Source organism: Schistocerca gregaria, chromosome 7, assembly GCF_023897955.1.
Source record: "Schistocerca gregaria isolate iqSchGreg1 chromosome 7, iqSchGreg1.2, whole genome shotgun sequence".
NCBI classification, from domain to species: Eukaryota; Metazoa; Arthropoda; class Insecta; order Orthoptera; family Acrididae; genus Schistocerca; species Schistocerca gregaria.
This window is the reverse complement of record NC_064926.1, coordinates 340,608,901-340,623,208: the sequence shown is the minus strand read 5'-3', so window position 1 is coordinate 340,623,208 and position 14,308 is coordinate 340,608,901.

The following is a 14,308-nucleotide window of genomic DNA, read 5'->3' as shown; positions in this document are numbered from 1 at the left end:
TGGGTGCCGTAATTTGTTACTATCCCATCTCCCCTCCCCCCCCCCCCCCAACGTGCCCCGCCTTCTTCCAAATACCGGGTGTAACGAAAACATGAAAATGGAGCCCAGTGAAATTTGCACCCAAATTGAATGTGTCAAATTTGCACCCATTTTACCTGGAAATCACTATGTCACGGCCTGTCTGTGCACCCAACTAGAGATGTGTCAAATCTGCACCCATTTTGCCTGGAAATCACTATGTCACAGCCTACCTGTGCTCCGAGTCCTCCCTCCGGCCTCATTGAGGTGATGGGCGTCCTGTCCGAGTTGCGCAGACGTCGCCCTGCAAATGACCAACGTGAACGAAATGTCCTACTGCCGAAAGAAGAACATGAGCAACAACAGTTGTCGACATAATGCTCTGCGATATATTCTCTTAGATGCGCATGTGACACTGGGTCTACTTGCTTTAACGGTTATGTTCTGCTTTCCTTCTGCGTATATCTAGATCTTCATCCACATGATTACTGTGCGATTCACACTTAAATACGTGCCAGAGGCACTTATTCACAACATTTTTCTCTGCCGTCCTACTCTCGAATAGCACATGAAACAGGAACACCTAAGTGTTTCAAAAAATGGTTCATGTGGCCCTAAGCACTAAGGGACTTAACATCTGACGTCGTCAGTCCCCAAGACTTAAAAAATGGTTCAAATGGCTCTGAGAACTACGGGACTTAACTTCTGAGGTCATCAGTCCCCTAGAACTTAGAACTACTTAAACCTAACTAACCTAAGGACATCACACGACACCCAGTCATCACGAGGCAGAGAAAATCCCTGACCCCGCCGGGAATCGAACCCGGGAACCCGGGCGCGGGAAGCAAGAACGCTACCTCACGACCACGAGCTGCGGACCTCCAAGAACAAGTGGCATGAACTTGACACTAATGTTGATTTTCTCCTCGACAGCAGGTAAGGCGTTGAGGTGTGGACGCAGGGAAGTAAAGCGATTAGTCTATACTGACAGGTGTAATCCATTTAGTAGTGCAGTTACGGCCATGGATAAAACATCACATCGTAAAGTTTGTGACGTATTTGTGGGAAGACTGTTTAATGCAAAGAAAAAACCCACTAACACTCTGCTGTTTATGTATAATCGGAGTTCGAGTCCCTGTCCAGCACAAATTTTCGTTGTTGCATTCCATACTACAGCTGAAGGTAGTCCTTATTCGCAATTCCGAATTCATTTGACGTGCACAAATATCTGCTTTTATACCCGTTACAGCCTGTACAGCTCCCCTTCATCCACGCTTTCAACATACCACAGATGCCTCTGACTTTAATGGTAGTAGCACCAAAATGTATAAAATGTTTTAATATAACAAAAATTTGTTTGTTTGCTAATTTCAGTGCTTAATACAGCCCTTACCTTAAGGTGCTAGAATATGCGATTCAGAGAATTAAAGTGTATGCAACCATTCATCTGCAATTTTGTGAACTTCATGTGTCGTGCAGTGAATTAAAGAACTGTAGGCCCTATTACCAACAATATATCATAATTTTCACATTATCGTTGGCACAATATAAAAGTCCAAGTGTGCACTCAACACTATCAATATTTCACTACATCTACATACATACTCCGCAAGCCACCTGACGGTGTGTGGCGGAGGGTACGCTGAGTACCTCTATCGGTTCTCCCTTCTATTCCAGTCTCGTATTGTTCGTGGAAAGAAGGATTGTCGGTATGCTTCCGTGTGGGCTCTAATCTCTCTGATTTTATCCTCATGGTCTCTTCGCGAGATATACGTAGGGGGGAGCAATATACTGCTTGACTCTTCGGTGAAGATATGTTCTCGAAACTTCAACAAAAGCCCGTACCAAGCTGCTGAGCGTCTCCAGAAAAGTCATTATACTCGAACATAATACGTGTTCCAAAATTCTGCAACTGAGCGACGTTAGAGATATAGGTCTATAGTTGTGCACGTCTGTTCGACGTTCCTTCTTGAAAACGGGGATGATCTGTGCCCTTTTCCAATCCTTTGGAACGCTTCGCTCTTCTAGAGACCTACGGTACACCGCTGTAAGAAGGGGGGCAAGTTCCTTCGCGTACACTGTGTAAAATCGAACTGGTATCCCATCAGGTCCAGCAGCCTTTCCTCTTTTGAGTGATTTTAATTGTTTCTCTATCCCTCTGTCCTCTATTTTGATATCTACCATTTTGTCATCTGTGCGACAATCTAGAGAAGGAACTACAGTGCAGTCTTCCTCTGTGAAACAGCTTTGGAAGAAGACATTTAGTATTTCGGCCTTTAGTCTGTCATCCTCTGTTTCAGTACCATTTTGGTCACAGAGTGTCTGGACATTTTGTTTTGATCCACCTACCGCTTTGACATAGGACCAAAATTTCTTAGGATTTTCTGCCAAGTCAGAACTTTACTTTCGAATTCATTGAACGCCTCTCGCATAGCCCTCCTCACACTACATTTCGCTTCGCGTAATTTTTGTTTGTTTGCAAGGCTTTGGCTATGTTTATGTTTGCTGTGAAGTTCCCTTTGCTTCCGCAGCAGTTTTCTAATTCGGTTGTTGTACCACGGTGGCTCTTTTCCATCTCTTACGATCTTGCTTGGCACATACTCATCTAACGCATATTGTACGATGGTTTTGAACTTTGTCCACTGATCCTCAACACTATCTGTACTTGAGACAAAACTTTTGTGTTGAGCCATCAAGTACTCTGTAATCTGCTTTTTGTCGCTTTTGCTAAACAGAAAAATCTTCCTACCTTCTTTAATATTTATATTTACGGCTGAAATCATCGATGCAGTATCTGCTTTATGATCGCTGATTCCCTGTTCTGCATTAACTGATTCAAATAGTTCGGGTCTGTTTGTCACCAGAAGGTCTAATATGTTATCGCCACGAGTCGGTTCTCTGTTTAACTGCTCAAGGTAGTTTTCATATAAAGCACTTACAAAAATTTAACTGGATTCTTTTTCCCTGCCACCCGTTATGAACGTTTGAGTCTCCCAGTCTATATCCGGCAAATTAAAATCTCCACCCAGAGCTATAACACGGTGGGGAAATTTACTCGAAATATTTTCCAAATTATTCTTCAGGTGCTCAGCCACAACAGCTGCTGAGCCCCGGGGCCTACAGAGACATCCAATTACCATGTCTGAGCCTGCTTTAACCGTGACCTTCACCCAAATCATTTCACAATTCGGATCTCCGTGAATTTCCTTCGATGCTGTAGCACTTTTTATCGCTATAAACACGCCTCCCCCTTCACTGTCCAGCCTGTCTCTGCGGTATACATTCCAATCTGAGTTTAGGATTTCATTACTGTTTACGTTTGGATTCAGCCAACTTTCTGTCCCTAGTACTATATGGGCGTTGTGACCGTTTATTAATGAGAGCAGTTCTGGGACCTTTCTATGGACGCTCCAGCAGTTTACTATTAGAACATTAATATTGTTATTCCCTGTTGCATTTTGCGTACTCCTACCTTGCCCCGTCTCACTACAGTCACGAGCACCGACCTGCGATAATGCTTGTACGAGTGTGTAAGTGATGGGAATGTTGTCTCGTCCAGTTATTATCACCCACGCCACTGGCCATTAAAATTGCAACACCAAGAAGAAATGCATTGTTGAATGCAGTGCTACGTAGCAGAAGCGACAACGACAATTTCGATTGCAGTGGGAACGGAACTATCGAGAATAGACCGTGAATGAACGGAAACATAAAGCCTGGTCGAATGAATCTTGTTTCTTGATATATCAGGTCGATGGTCTAGCCCAGATACCCGTCATTAAGACGAACGGCTTCTCGAAACATGAGCAGCGCCGTGTTTGCAGGCCAGTGGAGACAACACTGTGTTATGGGGGACATTCACCAGGGATTCCATGGAAGCTGTGATAATAACTGATGGTCGCGTGACAGCTACGGACGACTTGAATGCTTTTGTGGACTACCAGCCTTCCCCAACGGCGATGGCATCTTGCGTAGGATTTTTGTCAGTGTCACAAGACCAGAAATGTGCTACAATTTGAGGAGTGCAATAGTGAACTTAGATTAATATCTTGGTCGCCATATTCCCCTGGTTTGTACCCGAATGAACAGTTCTAGAATGGCTTCGGTTGTTATTCCATGAAACACTGGCGCGTTGTGGCGAAACAAGCGCTGTATCATTGGAGAAATACAGCGGCGAACGAGTGTGTTGGGATTGACCCCAGTTCACTACGAGTAGCGGCACAGAACCACAACGCGTCTGCTAGTAGCACACAAGTATAGCGTCATAATTTAACAATGGAATTAACAAGTAAAGTTGCTTTTCCAAACTTTGTTGGAATATGCTTCAGTATATTAATTTGTAAAGTGTCAAATCTCAAAATGATCAGGTCAATGTTTTTCCCTAATACATCGTGGCGCTAAATAATAAAAATAGAAACCAAAAAATTGTTTATAAAGTGAAGATGTATGTCAAATTCAATTGGTGCACAGAGTGAGATTTTCACTCTGCAGCGGAGTGTGCGCTGATATTATACTTCCTGGCAGACTAAAACTGTGTGCCGGACCGAGACTCGAACTTGGGAACTTTGCCTTTCGCGGGCAAGTGCTCTACCAACTGAGCTACCCAAACACTACTCACTCCCCGTCCTCACAACTTTATTTCTGCCTGTGCCTCGTTTCCTACCGTCCAAACTTTACAGAAGCTCTCCTGCGAACGCTGCAGAAAGGAAGGATACTGCGGAGATGTTTCCAGAAAGAGATTTTCACTCTGCAGCGGAGTGTGCGCTGATATGAAACTTCCTGAGTGATAGAGCACTTGCTCGCGAGAGGCAAAGGTCCCGAGTTCGAGTCTCGGTCCGGAACACAGTTTTAATCTGCCAGGAAGTTTAATTGGTACACGTCACTAAACGATTAAAGAAATATTCTGGCCAGAATTCGCGTTTTTAAGAAAAACTGAAGGCGCTAAATATTGTACTTAGAAATATGAAAATTTTTATGAAGCTTCAGTTCAGCATAAAAACATTAATTATGTAACCCCAATGAGCAACCTCTAATGTTTTTCGAGTAATTTGGTAAAAACTTAATTTGGATCTAAAATGTCTTTATTTGTAGTAGATTAAGTATGTGTTATATTAATGCTAGAAAGTTTTGGTTACAGCACATGATGAAACCTATCGAATAGAAGAGTTATAACAAGTTTCAAGGCTTGGATTAAAATAATAACAAACACAAGGTCTCTTAAAGTTGTAGTTCAAAGGTCTTGTTCAAATGGCTCTGAGCACTATGGGGCTTAACATCTATGGTCATCAGTCTCCTAGAACTTAGAACTACTTAAACCTAACTAACCTAAGGACATCACACACATGCATGCCCGAGGCAGGATTCGTACCTGCGGCCGTAGCATTCGCGCGGCTTCGGACTGAGCGCCTAGAACCACGAGACCACCGCGGCCGGCTCAAAGGTCAGGTTCTACTGTCAGTTCCGTTCTGAAAATTCTAGACGGCAAATTTTAAATGCAGGCGATCTACAACATTTTCTGTGATTTTAACCGACTTACCTACATGAATACAAAAATTACGAATATTCTAAATTAATACACAAAGTGGTATAAAATATTATGTGTCCGAGAAGGCGACCCTTTAGAGGCTGCTATCGTGAGCCGTCCGCTGCGCGACATATATAATACAGCCTGAGAGGCAAGACTAGGCTTCACTTCACACCCAGCCCCTGTACAATCCGCTTCTGTCAAACGCCCGAGTGCGCGCTGCCTCGGATGACGTCAGAGACAGACTGTTACTAAACGCACATTTTCAATAACGATAGAAAGTGAACTCGCGAGCACTGTACACCGTACTGGATCGCTTAGATTTTGCAGAAGTGTGCTGCCTGTAATGTTAACACATCTGTGTGGTAAGTATTGACAGTTGTTTTCCGCCTTTGTGGCGAGCAGTTATTTTATCAGAAGTAAGGCCGAAAGACAATTTAATAGGAACTTAGCGTAAAGATCACCTCTGAACTGCTCATAGTGCTGTTAAGGAAAGAGAGATTTATAGTCAGTATTAACGCAATGAAGAGTACAATGTAGAGCGTGTGAAACTTTGCCAAATCTGTCAATAAGAACTCAAAATCTCCATTTATAATCGTAGTCCTGATGCTGCGGGGCAAATGGAGAATAGAAACATTTCTTTCAATGGGCTGGAAAAGATCGTGGACTTGCACACATGGCTTTCTAGCTGACCACAGAAATAGTTTCCAGGCTCTCGTAAAGGACAGCGAACAATATTCAAATATTTACAGCAATTAAACACTACTCAAATATTTCAAATATTTTCTTCTATTACTTATAACTGATTATACATTAGCTTGCCGCCCCACGTCATTATATACGGTAACTGCCTGATCTGCGCTTTTACATTTAGGGTAGCATACCTCCAGAAACCTACCAATAATTTTCTTAATCCATGCCATGCAGAATCACTGCACTACTGGGGACCAACACGCTACTAGCTAAGTAGTCATAATGTTTTGGTTGTTGAAAGTATCCGCTGTGGAATACGCGAAGCATTAAATCCGTAACTACCCACAGATGTTACATTTACATTGTTGACAACAGAAGAACAAAGTGCTACTGAAAGTTTTTGTACTGAACGTGCTAAAGGAGGGGTTATGATAATAATGATCAACATTATTATTATTGTTAAATATTTGTTTACCTTAAAGTAGCTCAATTATTATCAATATTGTTAAGCTCTACTTTTCATATGGTCTTAAAAATTAAAAAAAACAGAGTTTACAATTTAAAAAATAGTTAACATATCGAAGTAATTCGATGATTTCGTGCAGGAAACGGAATAAGTTTACATAAAAGATAGCAATAAGAAAGAAACAGAAGGCAATATTTGGCTGTATCTTAAGATACCGTAACACATACTGTTACTGTGGAATAATTCCATTCCATTGCTATGTTAGCATAATGCAGATACGGAAGTCGGGTGTCGGTAATGAGTAACGTGGTTGAGTATTTGCGTAGGGATGCCAGAATGACAACTGTAATCCTACCTCTGTTCGGTAGTTTTCAAGTTAAAAGTACCTACCTGTGTATTTCACTTTGAACAATACTGCACTACTGTGCTGGCAAGAGAATTGGTCTTCGTGTACTGTTGTGAATGAGGCTCCACAACGTCCCTCATATTTCTGAACGGTGTGTTCACTGTGGCAATGAAACACGTTGCGTGCCCTTGATTTCCCCTGGGACGCTGCCACTTATTGTCTGACAATTCATCTAGCAGCCACACCCCATCGATAAATCACTACACGATAGTCCAGCGTAATACGTAGGTAGCACTCCAGTTCGTACCTGAAACTGCAGTTCCATCAGCAAATAGTTGCATACTTTTAGCAAGTAAACATGAAAAATAATAGTCCAAGCTGTCGTTTATTTTTGTTTTACTGATAGTAATCAGTCTCTGTTGTAATAACTATCATCTGACTAACATTCCAGACCTCTCGAGAAATCGTTGTCCGGTGCCAGTGAACAGAACATCCGTTTCCAACCGTAATGGTAAAAACTCTCTACTTTCGTAGATATTTCAGTTGATTTCTCTAACACGTTGTTGCCCAATTGTTAGTCCATTTACTCGTTGAGTGTGTGTGTGTGTGTGTGTGTGTGTGTGTGTGGATGTGTGTGTGTGTGTGTGTGTGGTGTGTGTCTGTGTGTGGGTATGTGTGGACTGGGGAAGCGAAGGGGTGTGTATGTACACTTAGATTAATCTCTTGCAAGCCATGCAACTATTACGTTTGCACAGAGAAAAGAGCATGCCTCACATCATTAACAGGAGAAATTCCTAAGTAACCTGTTGGCATTCCAGTGTAGTTCTATTTTTATTAGTCGTTGAATGTTCTGGTGAAATCAGAGTCAAAGAAAAGACGTGTCATAACAATCACAAACTGCCGAGCACATTTCATTCTTGCATGTTTTGAGCTGGGAGATGTTGTGGTAATACACTCCTGGAAATGGAAAAAAGAACACATTCACACCGGTGTGTCAGACCTACCATACTTGCTCCAGACACTGCGAGAGGGCTGTACAAGCAATGATCACACGCACGGCACAGCGGACACACCAGGAACTGCGGTGTTGGCCGTCGAATGGCGCTAGCTGCGCAGCATTTGTGCACCGCCGCCGTCAGTGTCAGCCAGTTTGCCGTGGCATACGGAGCTCCATCGCAGTCTTTAACACTGGTACCATGCCGCGACAGCGTGGACGTGAACCGTATGTGCAGTTGACGGACTTTGAGCGAGGGCGTATAGTGGGCATGCTGGAGGCCGGGTGGACGTACCGCCGAATTGCTCAACACGTGGGGCGTGAGGTCTCCACAGTACATCGATGTTGTCGCCAGTGGTCGGCGGAAGGTGCACGTGCCAGTCGACCTGGGACCGGACCACAGCGACGCACGGATGCACGCCAAGACCGTAGGATCCTACGCAGTGCCGTAGGGGACCGCACCGCCACTTCCCAGCAAATTAGGGACACTGTTGCTCCTGGGGTATCGGCGAGGACCATTCGCAACCGTCTCCATGAAGCTGGGCTACGGTCCCGCACACCGTTAGGCCGTCTTCCGCTCACACCCCAATATCGTGCAGCCCGCCTCCAGTGGTGTCGCGACAGGCGTGAATGGAGGGACGAATGGAGACGTGTCGTCTTCAGCGATGAGAGTCGCTTCTGCCTTGGTGCCAATGATGGTCGTATGCGTGTTTAGCGCCATGCAGGTGAGCACCACAATCAGGACTGCATACGACCGAGGCACACAGGGCCAACACCCGGCATCATGGTGTGAGGAGCGATCTCCTACACTGGCCGTAAACCTCTGGTGATCGTCGAGGGGACACTGAATAGTGCACGGTACATCCAAACCGTCATTGAACCCATCGTTCTACCATTCCTAGACCGGCAAGGGAACTTGCTGTTCCAACAGGACAATGCACGTCCGCATGTATCCTGTGCCACCCAACGTGCTCTAGAAGGTGTAAGTCAACTACCCTGGCCAGCAAGATCTCCGGATCTGTCCCCCATTGAGCGTGTTTGGGACTGGATGAAGCGTCGTCTCACGCGGTCTGCACGTCCAGCACGAACACTGGTTCAACTGAGACGCCAGGTGGAAATGGCATGGCAAGCCGTTCCACAGGACTACATCCAGCATCTGTACGATCGTCTCCATGGGAGAATAGCAGCCTGCATTGCTGCGAAAGGTGGATATACACTGTACTAGTGCCGACATTGTGCATGCTCTGTTGCCTGTGTCTATGTGCGTCTGGTTCTGTCAGTGTGATCATGTGATGTATCTGACCCCAGGAATGTGTCAATAAAGTTTCCCCTTCCTGGGACAATGAATTCACGGTGTTCTTATTTCAATTTCAAGGAGTGTAGTAAATGTTATGGGCGAATGCGGTGTCTTTCAAACTTCTAAACGTAACACGATTGCTACATGTCCCTTGCTGTAGTTTCTTATCTTAATAAAAAAAAAAATAACATTTCCAACACGTTATAGTTTATTATAATTTGTACCTGCGAAAACTACACTTCAGGTTTTCATGAATGAAATTTTTTAGACCAGTAAGGTGGCCCGTGAGGTTACTCTCAATTTTAAACAGTTACTTTTCGGGTTAACTTCACATACAATATTCGAATTATTCCAGACGGCACGTAAAGCAAAGTAGAAAGAATACTGCTAAGTTACATCGAGTTCGCCAAACTGAAACAAGAAGTCTTGTAATACGTTCTTACTGGCTAGCATATGTCTCTTTTACCTAGAGTTAAAGTTGTTAAATCATAAAATATGGATCTTTTCGTCGAAATTTTGTAGTTCTTCTTCTATAACAACAATAACAACAACAACTACTAATATTACTACTACTACTACTACTACTACTACCACCACTAGTTCGAGTGGCTCTGAGCACTATGCGACTTAACTGCTGAGGTCATCAGTCGCCTAGAACTTAGAACTACTTAAACCTAACTGACCTAAGGACATCACACACATCCATACCCGAGGCAGGATTCGAACCTGCGGCCGTAGCGGTCGCTCGGCTCCAGACTGTAGCGCCTAGAACCGCACGGCCACTCCGGCCGGCTAGCACCATCAGTACTTACAGTAACTAATAGTTCTAGGTTCTCTGTCGTACCCCTTATTATGAGACTTAAAGAATCAATACTTTTCCTCGTGTTTCTTTTTAGTTTCTTGCTGTAATGGGTAATTGGGTTCTATTTATTGCTGTTGTGGTGGTGTGTACGTGTTACTGCAAAACGTGTGAAAATGTAGTGGCAAGAATAACAGTATTATTTGAAAGAAATAAATATTCTCTGATATTTCTTATTTATGTGCTGCCGAGCCCGACTATAACGACTTTAATAATTCTTTATTTGACGTCAAAAAGTATGCACCAAATAATTAATATATCACACCACAACCTATACCCATAACAACACTGTTTATGTTTTAAATATTTTTATTTAAAGCCAAATTTCTGTGGGTACTTGTCCTCGGAGTTCAAATATTGTAATAACGATCGAGAGAATTAGTGTCTGACTATTTCTGCAGTTTAAAATTGCCGCTCCACACACTCACTTAATGGCGGGAAAGCTTGCACAGTCTGGACTGTTGCTGACACAAAACTTAAAACATTCATAGTTGGTTATTTAGTTACAAATAAAAGTCCGTACACTAGAATTCCATTATACATTGCATATCATATTTTTCTTTTGATCACTCATGACTACGTTTTACAGTATTTAAAAGAACAGACCTCATCTTCTCTTCGATCTCATCCGCTCCATTCATCATAGGGAAGAAGAACAGAAGAAGGCAAAATTGCACAGACAATACATGCCAATACAGTCTTTTTGTGGTATTATATTTTGTTATATGATTATTCCTTGTAGGAATCTGGTTATAAAGTAATAAATCATATTGCATTTATTTAACAATATAATAATAAATCACAATAAAATAATAAGTCTTTTCTCAGTTCTTACTTACAGGCATAAAAGTCATCTCTGGAAAAATATTCGTAATTCACAAGTCTCGAGCACTGTCCCATACACTGGCGACACAAAATATTTGCGTTGACATTACATTACAAACTTTCCTTATTCATATCGTGAGAAGCAGAAAGTATCAATTTTATATCAAGAACCTTCTCTGTTGGAAGCATCTGTATATTCATAAAGAAAGCTCGCCAGTGTATAAAACCACTACAATTCTTTTATGAATACTGTCTGTATTTCCCAAATCCATAACTGCTATGGCGCTATTAGGATACTCGTGACAAGTCTAAATGGCTTTCTTCGGTTTATATTGGTCCTGTGCGAAAACAGAAGCTGCTAATGTGGCAACATAAGAATCCCGTAAGAACAAAGTCAGTTTAATACGCCCAGATTAACATGGTTGTAGATGGTCAGGAAAGTGCGCCCAAGAGTGAACGAAAATGTACTCCTGATGCTTGGAGCAATTGTGCCTGACGTACAGTTGTCTGTACCTTCTGAGAAGTGTGACACAGTTGTGTAGCTGACATGGATATACGAGAAGGAAGTTGTGACAAGATGCTTATCTGAAAGTTTTGTCTGAATGTAATGCTACTTCACTTCGGATATAAAGAGTTATTAAGGACTGAAACATGGTTAAAGACTATTTAAAATAGCCATAAACCTCCCTGAATCATAAGTTCATAGCTATGAATCTCTTTGGTGTGCTTATTCTATTTTGTGTCTTTATCCACTGTGTTCTTTCACTTCCTTTAACGTAACAAATTTCTGAATTTTATGTTTTTACGTATTTTATGGGAAGCTAATTGAATATTTGTCTAATTCAGAACTATTTTGTAAGATGTCAAGAACTATGCCCCTTACATGCAGTCATTAGAGATCACCTAACTCACGTTGAGTGAACAGTAGGTCTGAATAAAAATGACTGACAAGGCACAATGCATCTTGTAGAGGTTTTAGCACGGACGTATTTAAATAATTAATGTCGGTTGATGGTTTTAAAGTAATTCACACGACATGAAAAGCTTTGTGGAAACACGTCGATTTGCTGCAGGCTAGTTAACCCAGGGAAGTATACAGGGTGACCGTGGTCGCCGGGGGAGAACCTAAGGGAAGCGACAATAGGCAGCTTAGGGCGGCCCAAGCTCTGAGAAAGCGGTAACGGGGTGCGACCTCCAGCCGCCTTAAGATGAGTGACAGTGAGAGGGTGTTTGACCTCGAACCCATGCTGGTGTACCGGGAAGTAGACGGAGAACTTGTACGCCTGTTGATATTTGTCTGTCGTCCCGTTTTCAGTGAAACATGCGAGAAAGCCGTGCAAAGCTATGGTGGAGCAGTCAACAGAGGTCAAAATATGCGTGTTCATGATTATAACAACTTCACGCTGAATTCACGGTCCGCAGAGTCTGAAATAAATCAGGTGAAGAGTGACAGAATGAAATACGCCGGCCTCCGATGGGAACGTAGGATCAAGGAGTTTGAAGTACTCTCCTGGGAGTCAGAATTCCGGAAACATTGGTGTTTGTGCTGACACTAACCTTGATGGGTGGCCTGGGAGGAGAGAAATAGCAGAAGTTGAGAGGGAGGGAAGTTTTGTGGGAATTTTTTCACTTCCCAGAGTAGGCATTGGTCGGCGCTGGGAAGCAACGCATAATTAACGTGACTTGCGCTGCAATTGGCGTAAGTGATTTTGCTGGAGGGGATACCGAGGCGAAGAGCGGACTGGGAGAAGTTTCCGTAGAGGTCTTCCGTTCCCAGCTTGCCTGAGAAAGAGCGAGCATCTCTGCAGTTTAGTACTTAGCAAATGGAACGATTGAGCTTGGACATAGAAAGTATTGGTTCAGCTATGTACTGAGCAAGATAGCTGGGAGTGAATAGACGACAAGAGCCTTGCAACACCACGAGGGCGGCCGACGTCCACACAACGACGACGCTCCGCCACGCTGTATTCGGTGATATTGCGCCCGCTCCGGCCACTGATTAATTTGTTGGTTCACGTCGGCAAAGTTTCCACGAGGGTTTCATGGACCATGTATTGTAGAATTCTTCTCTCACTTTGCATTACGCCTGGGTCAGTCGATATTAATTACCTTTGAGTTATCGCGCTTTACTCCACGCAAACGCAATTTATTACCACTGCCTGGTAGGAGAGTCATGTAATGTGATGATTGAAGGTCGCGAGTTAAAATAAATTTGTGCTAATCGACTGCATCTGTTTCAATCAAGTAGTAGAAATCCCAAGTCATTTTCTTAATTAATTTTCTGTTCAACATTTGAATCTGGTGTTCAATAGCTGAATATAACAGTGTGCCCCCCTTTTTAAGTAAAAGTGATCAATTCTGAATCAATTAATGTCAACACTGCCACTGCAGTCCCCGGGCCTTAATACTTTCCTTGCGTTATCCGATATTGCGCCAGTTTTGCACTCTCTGTTGATCTGTTAGTCAATTAGCCGGGGTGAACACACGCCAAAACCACATAAGTGACGGGTTGAGTGTGACAATTTTAAATATGATCGCTTCCTGTACGGGGGACTGCTTTATGGGACATAACGTGTTTATAAGTGGCACACCTCTCAAATATTTCAGTAATATAATTAACAAAAATCCTGAGACTATAGTCGAGGGCAGCGTTCATTTTACTTTATTAAATTTCACCCACTACCATAACATTATTACAAATACCGATTCCGGTCATTTCGTAATCACGCATTTAGAGAGAACGTTCGCATTGCTCTGAAAACGCTGCACTGCTGTGAGAGTCCACATCATTCATCAACAGCAGCTGCATCGTTGGTTACCATAACAAGCAGTACGGACTAGTATGGCTACATCAGCGCCAAAACGTTTTTCACTAACAATGAATCTGTGGTCTCAATTGAAGAGCATTTCGCAGACCCTTTAGTTTAGGTCAATGAGTTCCTGTTCGCAATAGATAAACCACTGTGGTTTTCTAAAATGAGAATGTTATGCATGAGAGCTATTTTAACAATGTTAAAACAAAAACATATTGTGCAATATTTACTGCAATTCTTTTATAAGTATTTTTCATTTTCTTTTTTAACTGTGTCTCACAAAGATTAACTGTTATGTTTTTTTTTCTTTTCTTGGCAAATTATTCATGCGGGTACAGTTAGTCTGGTTATTTAGACTCAGATGAAAGGATGATGAACAGAAGAAACTCAGGCCTTCTATTCACAACGTGATGTTACAGTTGCTCTAACGCCTGCACCGTATTGAGCGGAGACTGCTCCGTGAAAACTTTTAT